Genomic DNA, 21783 nt, shown 5'->3' with positions numbered 1-21783 from the left:
CTCAGATTTGTGTGTACTCCAACCCCCGTTGTATACGCTCAGGCCATTCATCCGTCCAAGCACTTATTGAAGATGTACTGAAGTAAGCTCAGAAGTTTCAGCTATGGCACACACCCAGGTGCCTTCATCATTTCCTTGTCCTTCACAAGTGCCTGGTGCCTTTCTGTCTAGGCTCCAATCTGGCAACCTATACGTCAGTTTGAAAAGTTAGTTTTTTCTGTAGGTTAACCTCAACCAAATGACAGCACGTTTTAGTGACACCCTAAAAATGCAAGGAAAAAATTAACATTGAATTCTTCTCCTAATGCCGAACTGCTCACTCTTCAGCGTGGGTCTTATTCGAGGTTACTGCAACTTAGGAAATACTTCTGTGTTATATATATCCACATATATATCTTTAAGACATATATACAAGACTACAAGAATTTATCTGTATCCTTAGATTCTGACAGCCTCACTCCTGTTAGACAATGCTTTGCTTTACGTGTGGTCTCTACTGAAGCCAAAGATTTTTTGTGTCCCCTCAGTATTTCTGAATAGCCTGCTAGGTAATTAGGTGCCTAATTATGTTTTTTGAGTTTAGATGGTGGCTTACAAAGTTTAGAAGGTAGATAGAGCAGGGACACCCCACAAACTCTCTGGGCAACCTGGTCCGGTGTTTCTCCACCCTCACTTTAAAAAAAAAGTGCTTTTTTTACATACAAATGGAATTTCCTGTATTTCAATTTGTGTTGATTGCCTCTTGCCCTGGCACAAGACTGAGAAGAGTCTGGCTCAGGCTTCTTTAGTCTGCCCCATCAGGTGTTTATACACTTTGGCAAGGTCCCCCCTGAGCCTTCTCTTCTCCAGGTTAAACACAGAATCATAGAGTCATAGAATTGCCCAGGTTGGAAGGGACCTTTCAGATCATCGAGTCCAACCATCAGCCTAAGTCTGACAAAATCCATCACTAAACTCTATCTATGTCTACCCGTCTTTTAAATACCTCCAGGGATGGCAACTCAACCACTTCCCTGGGCAGCCTGTTCCAATGCTTAATAACCCTTTCAGTGTAAAAATTTTTCCTAATATCCAATCTAAACCTCCCCTGGTGAAACTTGAGGTCGTTTCCTCTTGTCCTATCGCCTGTTACTTGGGAGAAGAGAAACAGTCTTAGCTTCTCCTCGTTTGACATGCTCCGGTGTCTCAGCCATCTTTGGGACCCTCCATTGGACTGTCTCCAGTGTGTCCATTCTCTCCTGTCCTAGGGAGCTCCACACCAGACCCAGCACTCTAGATGTGTCTCACCAGTGTCAAGAAGAAGGGAAGGATCACCTCCCTCAACCTGAAGGCAACACTCTTCCTAATGCAGCCCAGGGTGCTGGTGGTGTTCTTTGCCATGAGGGTACACCTCTGTCTCTTCGTGTTCCACTTGGTGCCCACCAGAACACCCAGATCCTATTCTACCAAGTTGCCTCCCAGATGGTCAGCCTCAAGCCTTTTCTGGTGCATGGGGTTGCTCCTCCTCACTCAACACTTCCCTATGTTGAACATCACGAGACTCCCTTTGGCCCATTTCTCCAGCTTTTGAGAACCCCTCGAAGAGCAGGAAATCCGTCAACCATTCTGTGTCATCTGCAAACTTGCTGAGGGTCCTCTCTGTCCCATCTTCCATGTTGTCTTGGATCCAGTATCGAGCCCTATTACACATTCCAATGATGATGCTCTCCCTGTCACCTTCCTTGTTACATCATTTTGTCCCACTACATCGTCATTTAGCCAGAGCCCTTTGCCCAGGTAGTGGGTGATTGCTCTGATAAAAAGCACAGCAGTCCCAAAATCAGATATTTTAGTGAAACCAGCAGTAATTTTGCTCGTGTAAAATGGTATTTAAATTCCTTCTTGGCATCTTCTTGGCATACTGCAAGAGCCAATGTACATTAAAACACATTCTGGGCTTTTTTTCTGTTACCTGAAGGCAGTAAATCACAGAGTTACAAATGTTACCTCAGTCAGGAATAAAGCCATCACCTTTAGCATTGGTTTTAGTAAAAACACAAACACTTCGGCAGTCAAACGACGAAGTTTTATGGCTGTGGTTCTTTGAAATAACTAATAAATATTTGTTTGCCATTTCTCTCTGGGGCAACTGTCCACTTGCTAATTTACACATCACCAAGAGGCCATTTAACTCTTGCCTGTAGGTATTAAACCCTATCCATTACTGTGTCATTGGAAATATAAACTGTCTGGTGGTTGGGAGATGTTTGGAAAGGAATAAGAGCAGCTCAGCCCACGGCAGGTCAGCCTGAAGCAGAGCTCGGGATCTCTCAAGAGCCTTGTAGTTTCTGATATGACTTAATAGCAGTGTTTCTACCCTAGAGATTGCGTGTAGTGCTGTGGAGCACCCTTCCGTAACTATCACTGTCCTTTGGAGAGGATGGAGCTGCCTAACACTTGGCCTCCACATTTCTAGATATTCTTTAGCTTTTCTTTGCCTTCCTCTTCTGCTGTCACATCCAGGCCAGCAGCAGCCACTCTCACTAATACTATCTGTCTTATCCAAGATTTGCAAATACCCAAATTACCTCCCCAACCGTTTCCATATTTTAACGGTGTGGATCAAGTCTTCAGACTCTTCTGCCAGCTCATAACCCTCAGCCTGGGAATCAGGTGTCCATCTCTTCCCTGGGCTTATTTATAAATGTATGTACATCTTAGGGTTTTATGTGTTTGTGTTCTTTGAAAACCTCATCTGTTTCCCTGGAGATTTGTGCTTCATCAGTTCCTGTCTGTGGGTCCCTTGTTGATAACCTGACTTGTAAAAGCCTGTGAATTAGCTGGCTGTAGTTGTTTGCTTGTTTTCCTTCCTGTTTGGCTTGAAAAACCTGCTCTCTGTAATGTTTGCTATTAAAAACTTTAAGAGAAATGGTCTTGCGTAATTTATTTTTGTTGTTGTTAATTACAATTCTCCCTTTTTTGCCTCTGTGTTGATTCTCTCTGCTTATGCCCAGCCCTTGCAACCAAGATTTCCCTAGAGATTTAGCAGCTAAGTGAGTGCAAGAGAGATGTAACGCAGACTTTCTGCCCATGAATGAGGGTGCACAGAAGAGGCAGAGACATGGGTAGCGGCTCCTGCCATCTGCCTTGGGCCAGCTCTCCATGGCTTTTCCAGGTGGTCCCAGCTCTCTCCAAGCCGGCTGTCCTTTGACCTGGTGCACCAGCACTGTGCTCAAGTTAACAGACATTTCTCCTCCTTTGGATGGGGACAGGATGAGTGCCATGCTCACCACAGGACCCATGGGCAGCTTGGGCCAGGCCGCAAATGTCCTGGAGATATTTTGCTCTTCTTCATACCATGTATTTCCCATGTCTGTGGCTGCTATACACAGCAAGAATAGCAGATTGGAGAGTGCACACCTGCATGACCTGCCCATTGGCTTGCTCTTGTTGATGGCTTAGGTGGGTGGGGACGATTCTGTGGGAGGTGCATGGTAGAAAGGTCTCACCAGGTCCCTTCACATGAGGGTCACCCTAAAGCCTCCTCCAACTTTGACAGCAACATCTCCAGTAATGCCAATGGCAGTGATCAACGCATAAGGTGGATACCTGTCCCTGAGAATGAGTGTTTGGCCATGAGCAGAGCTGGAGATAAGCCTAGTTTAATAACATCCTGGCCTCACACGTGTTTTTCCCAGCTCTCTCATGGACTGCTGGACCCCGGCCTCTTATTCCTGCTCAGACATTGCAGAGCATTCATGTACAAGCACTGCAAAACACTTGAAAGGTGATGTTATTTACAGCTTCTCAGACTGCCTCCCTTGTGCCACTGACTGATGAATGTACCTATAAGCTCCACAGCATGTATTTTTTCCGAAGGACGAAGTCTATTTGCACATGGGGAGCCGCCTCCCAAGCACCGACACTTTGCAAGTGGACCATCCCTACCCCACCGCTGCCCGACAGCAGCCCGTGAGCTACAGATTCAGCTTTTGTCGAAAACGCCAACACAAAGCCGACCGTTAAATAAAGAAACATTCGTTATGATTTTTTTTTATATAGCTCCCAACTACTGTAAACTGTGGAGGAACAGAGCTGCAAAGCTGGCCATTAAACTGTCTGCTCTTTCCTGTTTGAACAGGACCTCTCCAGGGTTTTAGCTGCCTCAACCACCATGGGTCAACATCCAGGAAGGAAGACGTTTCTAAGGAAACCGCGGAGGCTTTCCACCAAGGTGGTTGCATGAAAGCACTGAAACTGGTGAGAGTGACAAAAAGCAGTTCATTGGATAATATAGAAAAAGGTAAAAAGTTATTGCACGCAGACTGTTTTTATAATGAGGCCATTCAGGCATAAAATCACTTTAAATAGGTAGTTTGTTTCCACATTGCAGAATTATTTTCGTCCTACTCTTTCAAGGAGGAGTTTATCTAGGCACAGTGGTGTATAAATAATAAATAGCCCCGGGGGCAAGGCATTTTTACTTTTTTCCCCCTGCTTCGTATCCTGTTGCAGTTGGTCTCGGGCTGCAAAATGAATTTTGTTTTCTGAAATAATATTATTTACTTTGAGTGCAGTCCTCTGCGAGAGGCCATGAATTCTCTTCTGCAGTTGCAATGTCCCAAACTAGACAGGAGCTTTACAGTGGAGCATTTTTGCTAAATGGCTTTTCTGTGGGTTGCAGGGCAGTTTGCTACGAGGACAGGTACAGTCCCACTAGCCCAGGGACCTCCAAGAGAGCTGTGTGTTTGCATCCAGTGTTCAGACTGGGCGTACAGCGTGGGATGCGAATGGTCCAGCGATAACCCCATAGAGACCAGAGGTGCAGGATCACCCTGAAGGTGGTAGATGGGAGAAGGAGGTGACGGCCGCTGTGCTGGAGATACACTGCTGTGAGACTCTCTGGACAGACGCAACAGATTCATTTCTTTTGTGTCCTGTGTTGCTGAGCATCTCTCAATATATTTCTAACAGTAACCACACCTGATATCGCAGCCAGCAAGACCAAGAGGTCACACCTGCACCTGCTTCCTCCCTCACAGGGTCTCATCCTACCCAGTGGGAGCCTGTGAGCTCTGACCCCGTGGCTGGAACGAGCCTGCCATCAACACCTGCTTGGAGGAGCCAATTTAAGGTCTGACCCACCAGCTCAGACCTCCTGATGGATGGAGGTGGTGACCAGCAGCCCTAGAGAGACCCTACAGCTGATTTAGATCTAGTGGGAGAGGAGGGAAGCTGGAGCAGCCATGGAGCTCACCCTGTTCACCAGTGCTCTCATGTAAGTTTTGGGGTCAGTTTGGGCACGTTACCAATGGCTTTCCACCATTTAGTCACAAGGGGTCTTGGTTTCAATCTTGGTCTCTCTCAGCTTGCTGTGACACTTGTCATTTTCTCGTGATGTAAGCATGTGTGTTGCTACCCTGCTCTTGGAGCCCTTGTTAGGTAAAGCAGAACTGGACTGAATAAAGAACAAATATTTAGAAGCCTCAGGGCGTGATAAAAAATGGACATTCCCCTCTCTAATTTGGTTGTAGCCTCAGGCTTTCCCTATAGGCTTGATAGGAGAGAAAGGAAGTGGGGGAGCTGCTTCTCACCTCTTCCTTGTATTGACGCCTGTGCATCATCAGGGATGAATGATGGTATTGAAAGAGGCAAGAAGACAGGATTTTGGTATGGGAGACTCAGGGTTTGGTGGGGAGATCCCAGAAGGGTGACAGACATGAGAGGTGGCTCATGGAGGGGGATAACGGGGACCTGCAGCAGGGAAAGGGTTGGGTTCAGTGGGCTCGAGTGAAAAGCCTCCATCATGTGTGCTAGAGAGGTCCAGGGCTTGTATCAGAAGTTTGAGCCCAGGGGAAATAAATAGAAAAAGTTAAGGATCAGCCTGAAATGATCCAGACCTGCAATAAAGTCCCAGGTTGCTGGAGGGGGAGGGAGCGAAATTCCTGCTCTCCTCAAAGAGCATGAGTGATTAGCTCTAAAAGCCATGTGCCAACGCTCCTCCACGGCTGCCGCTGTTCAAGATAAAATAACAGGTCATCCGTTGGAGCAGAGGTCCTTCCAGACTGAAGTCTAATTTGTGTGCTCCAGGGGCTTAAGTGCCGGTTCAAAGGTCACCAGGCAACACCAGTCGCCGAGCAAGGATGAAGCTCATTTTCACTAAAAACAGAACCCGCAGAGCAGGACCCTGCGCTCAGTCCATCACATGCGGTTGGTATCTGCACAGTCTCAGCGGGAAAGGAGATGTTTGGAGATCAGTAGCCTAGACGGGTGGTGCCAGAGCAGACGCTGGTTGTGTCACTGCGCTGAGATAGGGACTTACCTTCACTCACGTAGCCAAAAAGCTTGACGCGCAGACCTGCAAAATAAACCTCAGCAGCTAAAGATAAGCCCGAGAGAAGCCCCCGTGGCTCCGTTCCCTTGCACCAAAGCTCTGCATGCCTTCATCCAGGAGCCATGTTACTGCTACGTAAACTGTGCCTTCACCTGCGTGGTGGGTGATCTTTGTCCCAGCAAAAGATGTGGAATGCTTGCCAATAAGCGTAGGTCTCACTAAGCTCTTCACTCACACCAAAAAAAAAAATTTTTAAAAAAGGCTCTTTTTTTTTTTTTTAAATGGCAACATTCATATTTGTCGTTTGAAAGGACCTTTCATTTCAGCTGCGTGCCTCTGGCTTCTTATTACTGGAGCAGCAATAGTTAACAGGGTTAAAAGGGTGAAACGCAGCGGGGATAGCGGCACCTGAAGCAGGGCAGACACCCAAGGCCTCCCTGGGTGCTTGGCACAGTGATGCCCCTGTCTTTACTGGAAGGAGGACTGCCATCAGCTGAACCTGGAGGTGGGCTGCCGGAGAGCCAGAGTAATGAAAAGGTCACACGCTGCTAGTCCTGAAAAACGGATTTTCTTTTTTTTTTTTTTTTCCCCCCCCCCCGCCCCCAGACAGTGTGAAAAAACATAGCGCAAAATGCCTGTAAAGTAAAACGAGAAGCCCTTTATCAGCCAGGCAAAGCCATAGGGAGATCCTCTCATCAATTCACATAATGCTTATATTAGAGGGCCGTCAGATAAAATGGCATTAAAAACTTCGGGGGGGGGGGAACGAAGTAGGATGCTTAGGAACCCAAGACTTGTTTTAGACTACTGTTAGTCCACGTTTCACCTGGACCATGAGTTTCCACCCTATCCTCTTCACTTGTGCACGACTCTGTGTTTTTCCTGTAACAAATCACATATTTGCAGTCCTTGGTCGCCCTTGGAAAAACCACTGCCCTTCCCCAGAAAGAAATAACCCACAAAAGCCAAGAACCAACTACAACACAAAGGTAACACAAAAGCTCCCTGGGGCTTGTTGAGGTGCCCTGCAAAGCGTTCAAGGTTTTAAAATGTTTGCTCATTATAAGCAGGAGCAGCTTTTTTCCATTACAAAAGTGATCTATTTCACAGCTTTCAGCCAAAAGTGTCAAGCAATCAAGCAGCAGTTATGCCTTAACAATTGCTAATATATTTCAGCACCTAATGAATCTATGCAAAAAAGGCAGGTAAAGGATAGAAACAGCCTACGGTTAACTCCTGCCCTCCCCTTGCAAGGATTTTTATCCCCTGCCTCCCAGTCTTCTGTTTTTACTGAGTGGCAATTAATTAAAAAGATCAAGATAGAAGAAAGACGGAAACCTTATTACTGGTGTTATATTTCCATACTAGTTTTGCCCAGGGAAAAAGTTTCCTAGGAGATTAGCTAATAGTTAAGCTATTAAAGGCTTCTAAACTGGAAAGGTTATTTTCAAGGTCAGGCAACTTTACTAAGCTGGTAGTTTCAAAATTATCCTGGGTTCCTTTACTAATTCATCGATCAAAACGACACGTTTTAAATTATAGATGAAAATGGAACAGATTTAAGTTCCCGTCATGTAACCCCTGCATGAAAACTACACATTACAAGCCTCTAACTGTAGTAATTTTTAAGTGAGAATGAAACATTTGTTCTTATTACGAAGTGCTGATTTACTACAAATTCACAAAGAGCTGAACCAGCCTCCACACTGAAAACGCGCGATCTAGCCAGCTTCTGCCAGGTGTTTGGAGGAGTTAATTCCCCTGCTGGCATTAGTTATCTTCCCGATTCCCGGTTAAAGGTAGGGACGCGCTTCCGTAAGACGGGAAGTAAATATACAGGAAGGAGAGAGATAAATGAGGGCTCTTCTCAAGGATTCACTAACTTAACCCAAAATTTCTTTATGGGAATCCAAGAGACTTGCAGGGGACAGCTGAGCTTCTGTGACCTGTCTCAGGGCAATGCTAAATCCCACCTGGATGGACTCAAGGCAGGTCAGTTGTGTGCCGTGTATGAGAACTGAGTCCGTTGGCATCCCAGGAGAAACGCTCTTGACCAGTGGTTAGGGCCAAGAGCCTGTTGTTCCCCTTCTGCTTCAGATTTTGAAGTCCTCCATCTACATCAGTATGTAGATCATCCAAGTCTGATTCCACCTATGATTTTTTTTCCCAGGCTAGCTCTGTCATTCAGCTGTCGATCAGTTTTGCAATTCTTCTTAAGGCTAGGACCGCCATTTGGGGATAATTCCAGATTGGGCGCTGCAGAAGTGGCATTTGAAACACCTTGCTTTGGAGGGGTTGAGCACTCTCACATTTGAAACCAGGTGCAGAGAGGAACATCTGCTGCTTTTCACGGGAAGAAAGCGGGGTATGAAGTCGGGAGGGGTTAAATGAACCTGCAAAGCACGAGTAGGCAGACAGATCCAACCAGGGCCAACCAGCAGAAATCCATGCTGTGTTTGAGATGAGGCCGTAAACCATCAGTTTTGCTTACGGCTGAGGTTGTCACAGGGGTTTCAGCTCTGTACTGAAGCAAGAGGAGCCAAAGCCTCCGTGAGCAGTGCAGAGCTGCTGAGCCTGGAGCTGCTGCTCCAGGTTGTCTTCTGCTGGGACTGCTGCCCTGGCTCCCTGTGCCACACGGGTTCTCCCACGTCTCTGAAGCGTGGCAGATGCACACAACATGTTACTCTGTTGACAGACTGGTCTAAGGACAGCTCCAGAGATACAGTCCCAGTTACCGCCCATGATGCTGTGATAGTGGCTCCAGGCAGGGGTTTGCAGGGAAGCATGTGCCCAGCCTTCTCCAGAAAGCAGGTCCCTCTGAGGAGGACCTCAGGCGGAATGGACAGCAAAAACCAGTTTGTTATTTTGAAATAAAAAAAAAAAAAAATAATCTTGAGCGTCAATATCAATCCTTTAGCGCAGAGGGGAGAGATGTCCCCAGCTGAAACAGAACAACTTCCAGCCGCGCAGGGACCGCTTGGGAGGCCCAGGCTGGCAGACCTTGAGGCTTTTGCATCCTGTGCACAGCACTTGGAGCTCGCAAGGGCCGTGTCACCCCCGGAGCCATGCTCTCACGGGCAGTTACGTGCTGTCAGAAGCATGCGTGCCGTTTCATCGCCGGCTGCCTCGAATCGTCCGGTTTTGTGGGCAGCAGTGGCGGCGTTGCTTTTCTTTCCATCTGGCCCCTCTGCGTCCTCCAGCAAAGGAGTCAGCACTTGCGGCTGCAGCTGTAGCAAAACCCATATGTCGAAGCTTGGATCATTTTCTTTCCCAGCCGAGGCATCTGGATCTGTGGCTTGTTCAGCTAATAGCCTTGCTGGCAGGGCTGCAAGCAGCTCTGGAGCTAAATAGTCACGGGGAGGCTTGGGGAGGAGCTCACCTGTCCTACAGGGCACTTTTCATTCTTTCTTTTGAAAGGATGTGACTCATTGACATAAATTTCATAGACATGCAGTGAAAAATGCTACTGGATAATAATGACCTCCTTTCAAAGTCTCTGCTATCGTATCTCCTGCTACTTCAGGAATTGCTCCTGTCAAGATAATGTGTTTATAAGTTGTTGGTTTTTTTTTTTTTTTTTTCATCGTGAATCAGTTGCAAAATATTCAGGCAGCAGGACATATGGAAATCATATGAGGTTTTACCGCATTACATTTGAAAGCGATCACTTTAAGAATGTGGGGGCTCTCGAGTCGCAGGATGCTCTCTAATGCCGGACTGCTGAGGCATCACCCAGAGGATGGGAATCCAAAACTCCTCGGTCTTTCATCTTTGGGGGATCACTAAGCTCCCTTGGTTGAAAGTGTATTTGGTGATGGTCAAAAATCTCCCACTGAACTTTTTTCCGGGGAGAACATGGGATTTGGTTATGTCGATACCATCTGTGTTCTCAAAATGTTTGTTTTTTGAATTGGAAACTGAAACCCCCACTGGTGAGCAGCCCAGTTCTCGGGATCCAGCACCTGCCAAGGGGATTTGTAATGATGATGAGCACAGCATCACCCATCGTGGTGATGTCTCCTGAGCTGGCACCTCCCTGCTGCCACAGAGCTGGAAATGAGACAGGAATGGTGATGTGAGCAGGAGATTTCAGGAATGGGACTTTCTGACCATGGCTGTTCCCACCCCTCTTTTCTTGCCTAGTGCGTCCCTGACTGCACAAATTAGTCCTTATCTGGCTCCAGCCATGCCTACTGCCACTGAACTCCGCTTTTCCTAGAGGGACTCCACCCTTACCATCCTTATGCTTTTTATTTGGGGTAACAGACAGTAATTTCTCTATTATGGATCAGCTGTAGAACCTGCCCATGGCTCTGATCACCAGCTATATGGTAACTCTGAAGCAGCGAACAAAGAGGTGTTACACAAGGTCAGCTCCCGCTTGCTATTTTAATTGTGCCTTTGCTGTTCGGGAGGTGAACGAAGCCTTGCACCCCCGCAGGACTGAAGGGGTAAGAACCAAGAAAAGCCGCCCAAATCTACGTGGGCAGAAAAGTAATTTGCTTTGCAGAAGGCCTGAAGCAGAGAGGGTGGAAGGAAGAAAGAGAGCAAGAAGGAAAGACAGACATCTGCCATGCAGCTCCCGCACCGGTAACAGGAACGATGTGTCTGTTCAGACCGGAGCACACATTGGTTTAGCCGGGCAATTCTGCTGTCACATGCCGCGCACCAGACAAAACCATACATCAAAGTTCCTCAGCACTTGCTAAGCAGCGAGCGTGGTCATTTATCATGTAACGTTACAGACATGCTATTGCACCGTGGAATGCGGTATGTTACGCTGGAACACAGTGGCAGCCGCCTCCAAACGCGCTGAACGATGGGGCGATTTTGGGCTGGGGGAAAACATCGGTTAGCTATTACAGTGTGACCGTCAGCCTTGCCTTGTTTCTCATTTAAGTTGCTCCGCTGAGGCTGCATCATTAAAACTTTCCTCGCTTGCAATGTCTTTGGTGAGTAAATTGTTTATATTTTAGCGGGATGCACTTTATACTGGCACTTTTCTTAATTTCATTTCTGAGATTCACTGGCTCAGCCTCTGGAGCGAGAAATGGCCGAGCAGACGTATCTATTCTAGTTGAACATCATGAAACTGCAAGCTTTCTTTAGAGGACAGCATGTGGGTTATTATTAAACCAGAAAACATATGTGAATAATTGAGGAAAGGGATCCAGCATTTAGCTCAGAAAATGTGAAGTCAGCTTGCTGTGAATAACATATCCCTGCATTTTGACCTGTTACTGACAACAAATATATTTCACTATTACCTGGCTAGCAATGGTTGGGGTTTTTTTTTCCTCCTCTAAATGAAAGCCAGTTGAGAGAAGCTGGCAACAGACAAATGATGCTCATTCCACCCCTGCTTTTACTTAATGGCAGATATCAAGATCCTCGGCATTCATTGGTGACATTGCTATTAAAAACATATTTCTTATCTGGCTCTTTTGTTCCTACAAATCGAGCATGGAAATAAATCAATGCTGATGGAGCGGTGAGCACGCAGCCGTGGGAAGGGGAAGAGCTGGCCCCGGGCTGGAGTCCACCGAGCGCTGCACCTGCCTGGGCTGAGCTCGCCGGGCTTCATCTTCACACGGGGAACTGCGAAACCCTGATCCTCGAGGAGCCAGAATATGCTGGGCTCAACAGAGGGGGGGATGCAAAACCCAAAGGGGGCGTCGGGCCACCTCACTGCGGCCGCCCAGCCCAGCGCTGGCGCTTTATGGGGGAGGACGGGGACACCGGTATCTGTGGGCAACGCTTCGTGTGGCAATCCCAGGTGGAGGGACAACGCGGGGGTGCCTGAACGGCAGCAGAGCGTGCTGGTCCACCCTGCGATGCACTTCACTCCTGGCAGGAGTCCATCCTATTAATTCAATATATAAGTATATTAATATCTCAATATGTGGGTGCCTTAAGTTGCCAAGTGCAAAAAGTTACGTGTCTCTGTTCTTCTGAGCAGCACCTCGTGTGTGCGGGATACGTGATATACAAACATCTTCCTACCCAGATCGGGTCTCTAGGATTAAAAATAGATGATGAATTAAAATTTCATATGAAATTCTAGCTTTGGTGAGTACTGGAAAACATTACTTTCTCCTTTCCCCCTTTATCCCCAGACAGGCTTTTATTGGGGCAGATGAGTAAATGTTTCACAGTCTTTTCCATTATGGAAGAAGGCTTTTTAACCACAAGTGTTGCTTAGAAGAAATGAAATTGCCTTACCAGATTGGTTTAAGGTACGAAAAAAAATACTTTAATGGTTATTAATGCCAAACAGGCAAGGTGGGACAACACAGTGAAATTTAATGACAAGTGAAAATGTCATCTTTATTCACACTAACAAAACATGAGTTTGAGGTTATGTTTTGCCTCCAGTTTATCTGAATTCCTCTGTTTATTTTGTTATCTGTCCTTGGGGCATGGACAAAGCTTTACCTGATTATCTGGAGTCAGCAAAGACATAACTTCAGGCTTCTTAAGATCTCCAGACGGGCTGCTTCGGAACGCTGGCAGTGTGCGCAGACGTGATCAGGTAACTGCCGTGGGGGATCGGGGCATCTGGTGACCAGTTCTAACATTCAGAGGAAAAAACCCTATCTTTCCTCATAATGGCATCACCTAAGGACCAAGTGGAAAAAAGACAGAGGGCTGGAAAGAGAAGAAAACCAGTGGGTGTCTCCATATTTCATGCCAGTTGAGATATGGCATGTTAATTTTCTCCTACCAAGTCCTTAGGTAGGAACGCGCTTGGTTGGTTGGCCACAGGAGGAGATACCGTGTATCGGAAGAGGAACCCCATCGCTCCTCCTACAGCGTGGCCAAAACCCACCCAGGTGTCCTAGGAAGGTACTGGGCTGCATTTCTCATTCTTGAATTTAAATGCAAAAGGGAAAATCTTGAGGTCTCAGGAGCTGCCTGATGGGTGTCTCTGGGTGTGCAAGAGCCACATGCGCTGCGAGGACTCCAAAGGCAAACCCCGGGATATTCCAGCCTGCGCCCTGCAAGCGGCCCAGATTAGCAGGCAATAACGTCCCTTTCTCTCCCCTTGACAGAATCCCTCAGGAATAATGGGATACGGTATCAGAACAACAATCTGCTAGCACTCTGTTTTGCTTTCAGCTCTACAAGGACAACATGGGATGAATCGATCATACAAGATTGATGAGGCCACCAGGCGAAGTTTGGGTGAGAACCGCTTCCAGATTTAACACCAGCTTTGCCTTCATACTCCAACTGAAAGCAGAACTTTATTGCCTGAGCACTGAGTAACTCGGGAAGGTACTAACCACTTTGTAGCCAGGCTTTTTATGCAGTTTTTGTTTGTGATATTTTTTCCATCATGTCTGAGCATAGTTTTAATTTAGTCTCAAAGTGAATCTGAGACTGATAATTTTTATGATATTTTTACTGAGAAAAGCTACTTACTTTGGCTGCGCTTCCTACCCTGCAGAAATTATTTATCCAAGTGAAGCAGCAAAGTGGGTCAGGGGAGGGATAAAAAAAAAAGGAGCTGCCCACAAAAATCTTGAATCCCTTGCAAAAGTTGGATTAAGGCGCAAGACGTTGGGCAAAGCCCGCTTGCCACGTTCTCCATTTCAAAGGAGAGGTGTCAGCTCAGACAGCGACGCGACAAGGTTCGAGCTGCAAAATCCCTCTCCCGTGGTCGTGAGGAGAACCACAGAGCAGGCAGCAGAGAGAAGGATTCACCTCTCAAAGCTGTTCTGCCTTTACCTCAAAGGCATGTAAATCCCAAAGAGCGAGTTGCTTCCTTGACTCCATGAAAATAAAGCAGAGAAAGCGCTTGGGAAAACGTGGGTGAGCAGCAGCGCCCACGGGAAGGATGGGAGGAGGAGGAGGGGGGAGAGAAAGATTTATTTTTTTTTTTCCCTGACTGCTCGCTTTAGGTTTAACCTGAGAGTCGCATCTTTTCCCAGCTCCCTGAAGTGAGGGGAGCTTTGCCGAGCCCTAGGAATGAACTGGGACGTGCACAGATAGCATCGGTGACTGCAGGTCCTGTGCAAGGAAAAATAAAGTGCTCAAGTTGCAAAAAAAAAAAAAAAGAGCAATCTAGGAGTGAAACATGAGAGAAGTATGTAGCCTGCCTGGCAGCTCCCTGTCGCTCCAACTTAACCATCGAGGCTGCGGCGGAACCTTGGACTCACTTCTTGCTCCAGGAAAAGCCGCTTTGGTGCGGCTGGGAGGACTGGAAAACCTGCTCGTATAAAACGATATTTGCAGAGTAATCGGAGAAAGAAGAGAGATCGCGCCATTTGTGAAAGCAATCTGTGCGGATGAGCCGGGCAGCACAAGCAACGCCAGCAGCTCAGCTAATCCAGCGGGATGGATCTAACGTGAATAAACCAGAAGTGGAGGAAAGGAGATAAGCCCTGGCACGGCTGTTGGCAGAAGGGGTTTTTTTCTCGCTTCGCCAACAGGATTCCAGCCACCCACAAAACCCCCAACGTATTTTTCCTTACATTAGCCAATTAAAACCCCAATCTTAACTCCAATAAACTCCCAGTGGTGCTGTATACTGTTATTTATTTGTGCCTCCCGGTGCTGATGAGCAATCCTACAGGACCACAAGCCAGCAGTAAGACATTTCCACCTCCAGTGCAGGCAAAGGAAGCGAAATCATCCGGGGGGGGGGGGAACCCATGGACCAAGAAGAGACAAATGGGATTTTCAGAATCGCTCTGAGCCGAACAAAGTCTGATCTCACTGAGGTTAACTAGAGCTTTATTCCCGGTATCCGTAGGAGCATCATTACCGGGGGTAGTCCCAGCCAGGGCAGAGATGGGGGCTGAGCAGCACCAGGCAGCGTATGCCGAACGGACGCGGCTGGGCAGGGTGGAAGTGCTGTCTCCCGGATCCCAGCCTTCCCGGGGAATCTGGCCTTGACTAAGCCAGCAGAGCACGTTCTGGGGCGTGACATTGCTCGTGACCTCCATGGGCTACGAGGGGCATCAGGGACAGACCTGTGAGCACAGTCCACCTCTCCTCACCCTCCGGGAAATGTCTCTGAAGACAAAGCTCACAAGTGGAAAAGCTGCAAAGTGCCTGAGGTAGTAGGAACGGACCTTCAGCCAGGCAACCGGGTGACTTCTGGGGTAAGACGACTGGTCCTTGCACAATAAAATCCCAGAATGACTCCAGATTCCCCTGATTGAGGCCAGATTTGTTCTTTCACTTCCAAGTAAGTTGGCTCTTAGGTTGTTTCTTTCCCGTAGGTGTTTCCATGACTACTTAATGAAGCCCTCCCACTAACTTCTCACTTGAAAAGTAGGAATTCACACAAGTTTGAAGAGCCTTTTGGGGGGGGGAAATAAAAGATAGCTGAGTAAATCTGGCTTCTCCTCTGATCATACACCATAGCCATGCTGTTGGTTTCCAGGAAGTGATTAGAACCAGAGGTGAGACCCATGGGCAAACTGGAAAATATCGTTCAGCTCATCCCACGTGATCTTTCCTCACCAAAATGTTAGGAAACCAAGCTGTGTGGTATGGAGCCGCCTCAGATTGCTCGCAGATGTCAGGATGAAGAGAAGAAGTTCATTTCCGTCTGTGAAGGAAAGGTCACCGAGGAGCACAGCTCATGGCAGCTTCCACCAGTGCGTATGTACCCACCAGCCATGACAAAAGGCTGCTATCAGGGACGTTTTCCACACAGACAGCACACTTTGCAACCCCAACTTGCGCTTGGGTGAGGTTAGGTGTAAGTGCCTACTCAACCTCAGACACCTGCTGCCTTCCAAAACATTTTTAAAGTCTTTTCCCCCTGGTATTTTCGAAGAGCAGCTCCTCAAGGTGGGTGATTTCCAAAGAGGCTGATTGTGCAAACAAGTCGCGGCGGATGGCTAGAGTGGGAAATTGCACAGCTGGAGGAGCGGCGGGGCTGTATATTTTGCAGTGTTTGGACTGTTTGCGAGCGTAGCCTGAGTCAGCAGTCTGCCTTTTCTCCCAGGCAAGAATAGATATTTCATGCAAACTTTGCCATCCTGTTCTTGTTTCCTGTGTATAAGCAATTACCCAAAGGCAGAGAAGGAGACAATGCAGAAAATTGCGATGCATGAAGGGTAGTAATAAACCAGAAGCATTTTAAAAGGAAGCTTTTCAGCGTCTGAATTATTTAGCAGCAGAAGAGTTGGAGAAAAGGAGGGGGTTACTAGCTGACTGTGGAAACAGGCGGCTGCACTGTAGGAGCCAACAGGGAGATGTGGTTGTCACTTAAACACAGCGAGGAAGAGGAAGACAAAGACTTTCTGCCCAAAGTGTGTTGGTGTGCACCGCTCTGGGGATGGGTGGTGCTCTGGAGCAGGGTGAAGAGCTGGTAAACAGCTCTGCTTGGGCCCACAGGGCTATGCACGCGAGTAGCTGCTCCTGTGCCCAAGCAAAAGAGGTCCCATCACCACGTGGGCACCTCTCCCAGCTCCATTTACAACGCTTCTCTGCTCGGTCCGTAGGTCTGGACTGGGCTGGGGCGGGCATCCCCCATACAAGGGTTTATGAATTTGGTCCTGAAGTTGGCCCTGAAGTTCAAGTGTTTTGAAAGCTGCAGAGTACTGACGTCTTTGCCATCAGCAAAGCAGTATATCCACAAGACCTTCTTGCTGGAGGTGCCACCTGTCAACGCTACTATTTCTGGTAGTGATTTTTTTTGCCCCTTCTCCTTCTGTTCCATGCACAAATCCTTTAAAAATCCAGCAGTTTCAACCAACTACGAATTCTACTTTTCTTTTTTTTTGAACAAAAGCACTTTAAAAAGCCTGTACGAATTCATTTCCTTTGCTAGAAGTTCCTCTCTGAAAGTCAGCTCAGCTTTTTGGGGTCTGACTATTCCTAAGGGGTGATGCAGAGCCTGAATCCGAGCCAGTCAAAGCTCAACACCTCTGCAAAGTCAGCCTTGGCTCCTCTGGGAACCAGAAGCTGAACAGGCCACATGAGAGCTACCAGAGTCCTCCTCTGGAGGAGATGCAGAGCTGGTATCTGGCTCACACATGGCTGCGACCATCCCGATGGAGGCTTGCAAAGCCTGGTAGTCCAGACTGAATTTCAGCTGGGGATTTGTGTTAACGGGGTGTGGAGCCGGCCTCTTCTGCTGGCTCAACCTCTCCCCATCAGTGTCTCCCCCAGTATTTTTCCCCTTCCTGGTGTATTTGCCTCTTGCGAGACTGCCATAGATGGGGAATTCACCTGCAGACGAATCGCTGCTTGCCCAGAGTTTGTCGCTGCTTTGGGATCATCAGCAGAAAAATGCCTCAAAACATTCATCATCATTATCATAATTATTGCTGTGGTTGCTGCTCAGTCCCAGGAAAGCAACACGAGTTTCTCACACAGCAATCCCTGAAAAACTATCAGCAAATCTTTTTTTTTTTTTTTTTAAGAAATTATTTCCAACAGGAATAGCTTCTTGCTCCTTTGGCCAGTGGGGGCTCGGAGCCGTGTCTATGTGTAAGCGGCACGCTCGTATGAGTACGCTGGGCTCCGTATAACCCGAGTGAAAACAGCGAAAGGTAACTGGGAAATAGATGTCAGCAGTGCTTCTAATCATCGCGGGCCTCCTCTGACACATGTTTTTAATTGCTTTAAAAAAAAAAAAAAAAAAAAAGAGTAAAGAAAAGAAATAAAACCAGTTATGAATAATCTAATAAGCTTACCAACCACCTGTGAAACGTGGCTTCCCAGCTGCAGAAAATCAAATGCAAGAATAGAAAACAGAGCGTTCTCCGAGGCAACACGCATTCACATTAGAGGCGCGTCATTCCAAAGCCGCAGAAGAAAAATGCATTAATGCCATTTTTGGCTCACGGTGCACATGCCACTCTGTAAAAAAGTATCTCGGAGGAGTGTTTATTTAAGGAGCACAGAGAATCTGCTTTAAAGTCAAAAGGCAGAGGGGGAAGATGGAAGAGGGAAACCTGCTCCTTGGCATCGTTTCAAATGAAAAAAATCAACATCATCATCAAAATCCCACATAGCATTAATTTGAGGGATTGCAGTCCAGCAGGCAGAATTACTCAGGAATAATTAAGCATGTTTCCCTGATATAAAGATATTCGGGAGTAAGCGTTCGAGCGAAGTTAAAATGCAGAGCCGCATAGGCACAGCTTTATTCAAGAAGTAATTTGTTTTCCTGGTATGACAAGAGGGTTACGTGCGCTGCATTTCGGAGCCACCCAGCAAATGTCCTCGCGAAGCTGTTTTTCACGGGAAAGAGCTGTTTCACGGAGGGAAAAAGGTAACATCCTGACACGGAGGGGAAAAAAGTGAACTGTATTTTCAAGGCTGTTTTGATATGTTTTTCTTCTACACAGAACCAGACTTCAAATACAGCTTCTTAACCACGACAGCTAAATGACCCACCCAGAGAACTCTTTTTCCACAAACAATATAGCGTCTGGAGAAGGAGCCTGAGAGGAAAAGAAAACAGTCCTTAAAGCAACTGCTTTATTTGGATAGTTCTGAACCACTGGCATCGGGGGCAAGGTTTTAAGTCGGTGGGCGTGAGGGGAGGAAAGCTCCTGGTTTTGATTTGAAGTAGCCACATCAAAACCTGTTTTAGAGAAGGGAATGGCAGTATTTTGAAAAATACATCCTTCTTAAGGGGATGTTAGGGAAAACAATTCCATGGCCTGTTGAATGATAAAAGCCAACACGTCCTGAGGAGAATAAACCATGTGCCTGTAAGTGAGGTTCTTGGATAAATCCAAGGTATTCCTTCCCCGGTCGCAGCACTACCTTTTGGTGAAGGGAATTCTCCTGCACACGTGTTGCTAGTGGGCAGAAAAGAGTCAGTGAGCAGGACTGGTGTGAAAATGTTGTTCTTTCTTTCCCACTAGATGGACTGCAAACCTTCAGTCATGCACACAGCGTCAGCAAGACACTAAAAACCGACTGTCCCACCCCGAAGAGACCTGGAGCCCCTGTTATGGATCCCGTCCTGTCCAGGTACCTCCTATCAGCCGAGAGTCCCCAGGTCATTGCTGATGCAGCAACGACGGATGAGACGGAAATCTGCATGCTGGCTGCTGTGGGATGGTGCGGTGGGTGAACAGCAACGTGGCCTGAACCAACAAAGACATCGCGAGGGGCTGCTGTGAAATTAGGACATCTCTCCAGCCTTTGACTTTGGCTTTCCCATGCGCTCTTGATAACTATATAAAAAACCCCGTCTGGGGTTTTATTGGGCGATTGAATTTAATTTCCCATGCTACCACAACATTGCATCTCCCTTAGATGGCTGCTTCTAAGTCCAAAGAAGTTTTTCTTGGTTTTTGTGAACTGCTTTGCGCATTTCAACAGGTGAAGAAAAGCAAAGCAAAACATTGGGCAGTTCTTCTGCATTGCCAGAGGCTGCTGGGCAGGCGGGGAAGGAGAACAGAGAGCAGCAGCAGATGGGTGATATCCCCACTGAAGTCCAAGCATGGTGTGAGTGGCCATGGCGTGACCGGACCAGCAAAGGACCTCTTCTCCGACAGGCTGTGAAGTTTCTGGCTGAGGCAGCCAGAGATCAGAATTGCACTTCCACAAAGGCTTCTGGGGTCTGGAGATGTGTTTTCATTCCAGTGTGGAACAAGAACCAAACTTTTCGAACATTTCCCCGAAGTGGCTTTGTTTTTTTTTTTGTTGTTGTTGTTGCCGTTGAAACATCTGTTTTCAGATTGAGAAGACCAGGGTTCTTGTTTAGATCCTTCTCTGCTTATAAATTTACCCCAGAATCTCTGAAAACTTTCCCATGGATATGTTATTAATGGGACTGTTGCAGTGCAAGACGTTTTGGTTTGGATGAAGCAGCATTTTCCAACAACAATGACAACAAATCTCATTAAGATGTTTGAGTGGCTCCAGTCCCCAAAAGCACCAAAGTGGTTTTTCGAGCATCTTTGGATCCTGCAGCATAAAATATGCGATAACAAAGTAACATTATTGTCATCCATCAGATAGGCAATAATATGGTATTCACTTTGGATATCTGTAATGGCCCTACATCAATGGAGCTTTGTTTGCAACAAATCTCTTACAAAAATGGGAAAAGGAAAATACCATGAAATACCTCCAGACTCTCAATGCCATTCAGCAAGGATGCATTTTGGTCATTAATCACCCACATTTAGGCAAGCGGTTAGAAAAGCCCAGCTGTTCCAGGCCACAATGCTTTCCTTTATTACATTAACGTCTCCCTACTAACAAGACAGCTTCCACACATGATCTCCAAGAAGGGCCATAATGCCTTATTCCCAACGTGGTCGTTGGGGCATTGTTTTAGATTGAAAAGTTCACTGACTTAATGCCTTTAAAAAAATCCCAGTTCAGCCTAATTATCTTCTGAGGAGTTTCGCACAGGCGATATCTGATTTCAAACCAGCGCCGTGTTTACCCGGCAGCTCCCAGGACAGCGTGGGATCTCTGGGGAGCGTGAAAGCGAGCTCTTGTTTTCCCCTGAAAACCTTCACAGAAAGCACATGCCGGGAGCGGTTATGGATACCGCTCCCCCTCCAGAGATGCACTTTTGGGATGGGGTCGGGTACGGAACAAGCTCTGAGCTTCAAACAAGGGGGAGCTGCCTGATGTGTTTAACCTGTGCTTCGTGCCACATCCTGCTAAAGCACTGACCGAATGACACCTTATTCCTTCCCCTTCCAGTAACGCCTAGTGCAGAGCTGCCGCGTTTCCTCTCCTCGTCTCTGATTCAGGCTCTTTTTTCCCGTGAATCAGACATCCTGCTACTGGCTTTTTTTTTTTTTTTTATTTTATTCCTGATACTCACACCCACTTCTGCGGCAATGTGCTCCTTTCTGCTTCCCGCCGCTCGCCCTCCTACTCACTGGTGTCCAACCGCACCCGTAGCTCCCAAGTCTGGGCTTTCCCAGGGGATTCGGTGCCGGGAGGGATTCGGGCACTGCTGAGCCTCACCGGGCTGCTGAGAACTTCCAGGTAAAGCTCATATTTCGCTGGATCCGACCCATGAGCATCCTCCCATGCGGGACCACGCTCCCTCGTCCTCGCCCCCGGGGCTGGGGCTGTGCGTTTGGAGCTGCTCACAGCCGCCCCCTCTCTTGGCAGAACCTCTCCCCATCAATGCCTTCCAGGGACTAAATCCACCGCTGCTCAAACCCACAGCTTTGGAGTGGGTTTAAAATTTCCCAGGGCGCATTCCTACGGCCTCTGGTTTCCAAACTCTCAGGAATTCGCCACACAAACATGTTCCTTCCCTTTATTTGTTTCTTCCAAGTAATTAGATGGGGGATTGTTTGCTACCTGTCATACCTTGGTTTAAGCCATTTGGGAACAAAGTGAGAAAAGGAAAAAAAAAAAGAGACTTGCAGTGGATTAAGACTGCTGATTGTAGTAACAAGAGGAGGTATTTTAATGACAGGTTTAAGACTTGCTAAGTAACTGCCATGAGGATTATGAATATATTTTGTAACAGGGTAAGATTAACAGATAATCCTTTACCAAAAAAAAAG

The 21783-nt window shown here is 47.2% G+C and overlaps 1 long non-coding RNA gene across 1 annotated transcript; it reads left to right on the top strand.

Annotated features, from left to right (window-relative positions):
- Nucleotides 1–4660: 4660 nt before the first annotated feature.
- On the top strand, nucleotides 4661–19493 carry LOC134519954 (uncharacterized). Its single transcript, XR_010072335.1, has 7 exons — nucleotides 4661–5257; nucleotides 9908–11265; nucleotides 12273–12382; nucleotides 12743–12845; nucleotides 13433–13591; nucleotides 14218–15509; nucleotides 19156–19493. It is a non-coding gene; the product is annotated as an uncharacterized LOC134519954 (long non-coding RNA).
- The last annotated feature ends 2290 nt before the right edge of the window (nucleotides 19494–21783 follow it).

The sequence above is a fragment of the Chroicocephalus ridibundus genome, chromosome 8 (genome assembly GCF_963924245.1).
Source record: "Chroicocephalus ridibundus chromosome 8, bChrRid1.1, whole genome shotgun sequence".
NCBI lineage: Eukaryota > Metazoa > Chordata > Aves > Charadriiformes > Laridae > Chroicocephalus > Chroicocephalus ridibundus.
The sequence above is the reverse complement of the archived record's forward strand: the minus strand, read 5'-3'. Positions and strand labels throughout refer to the sequence as shown.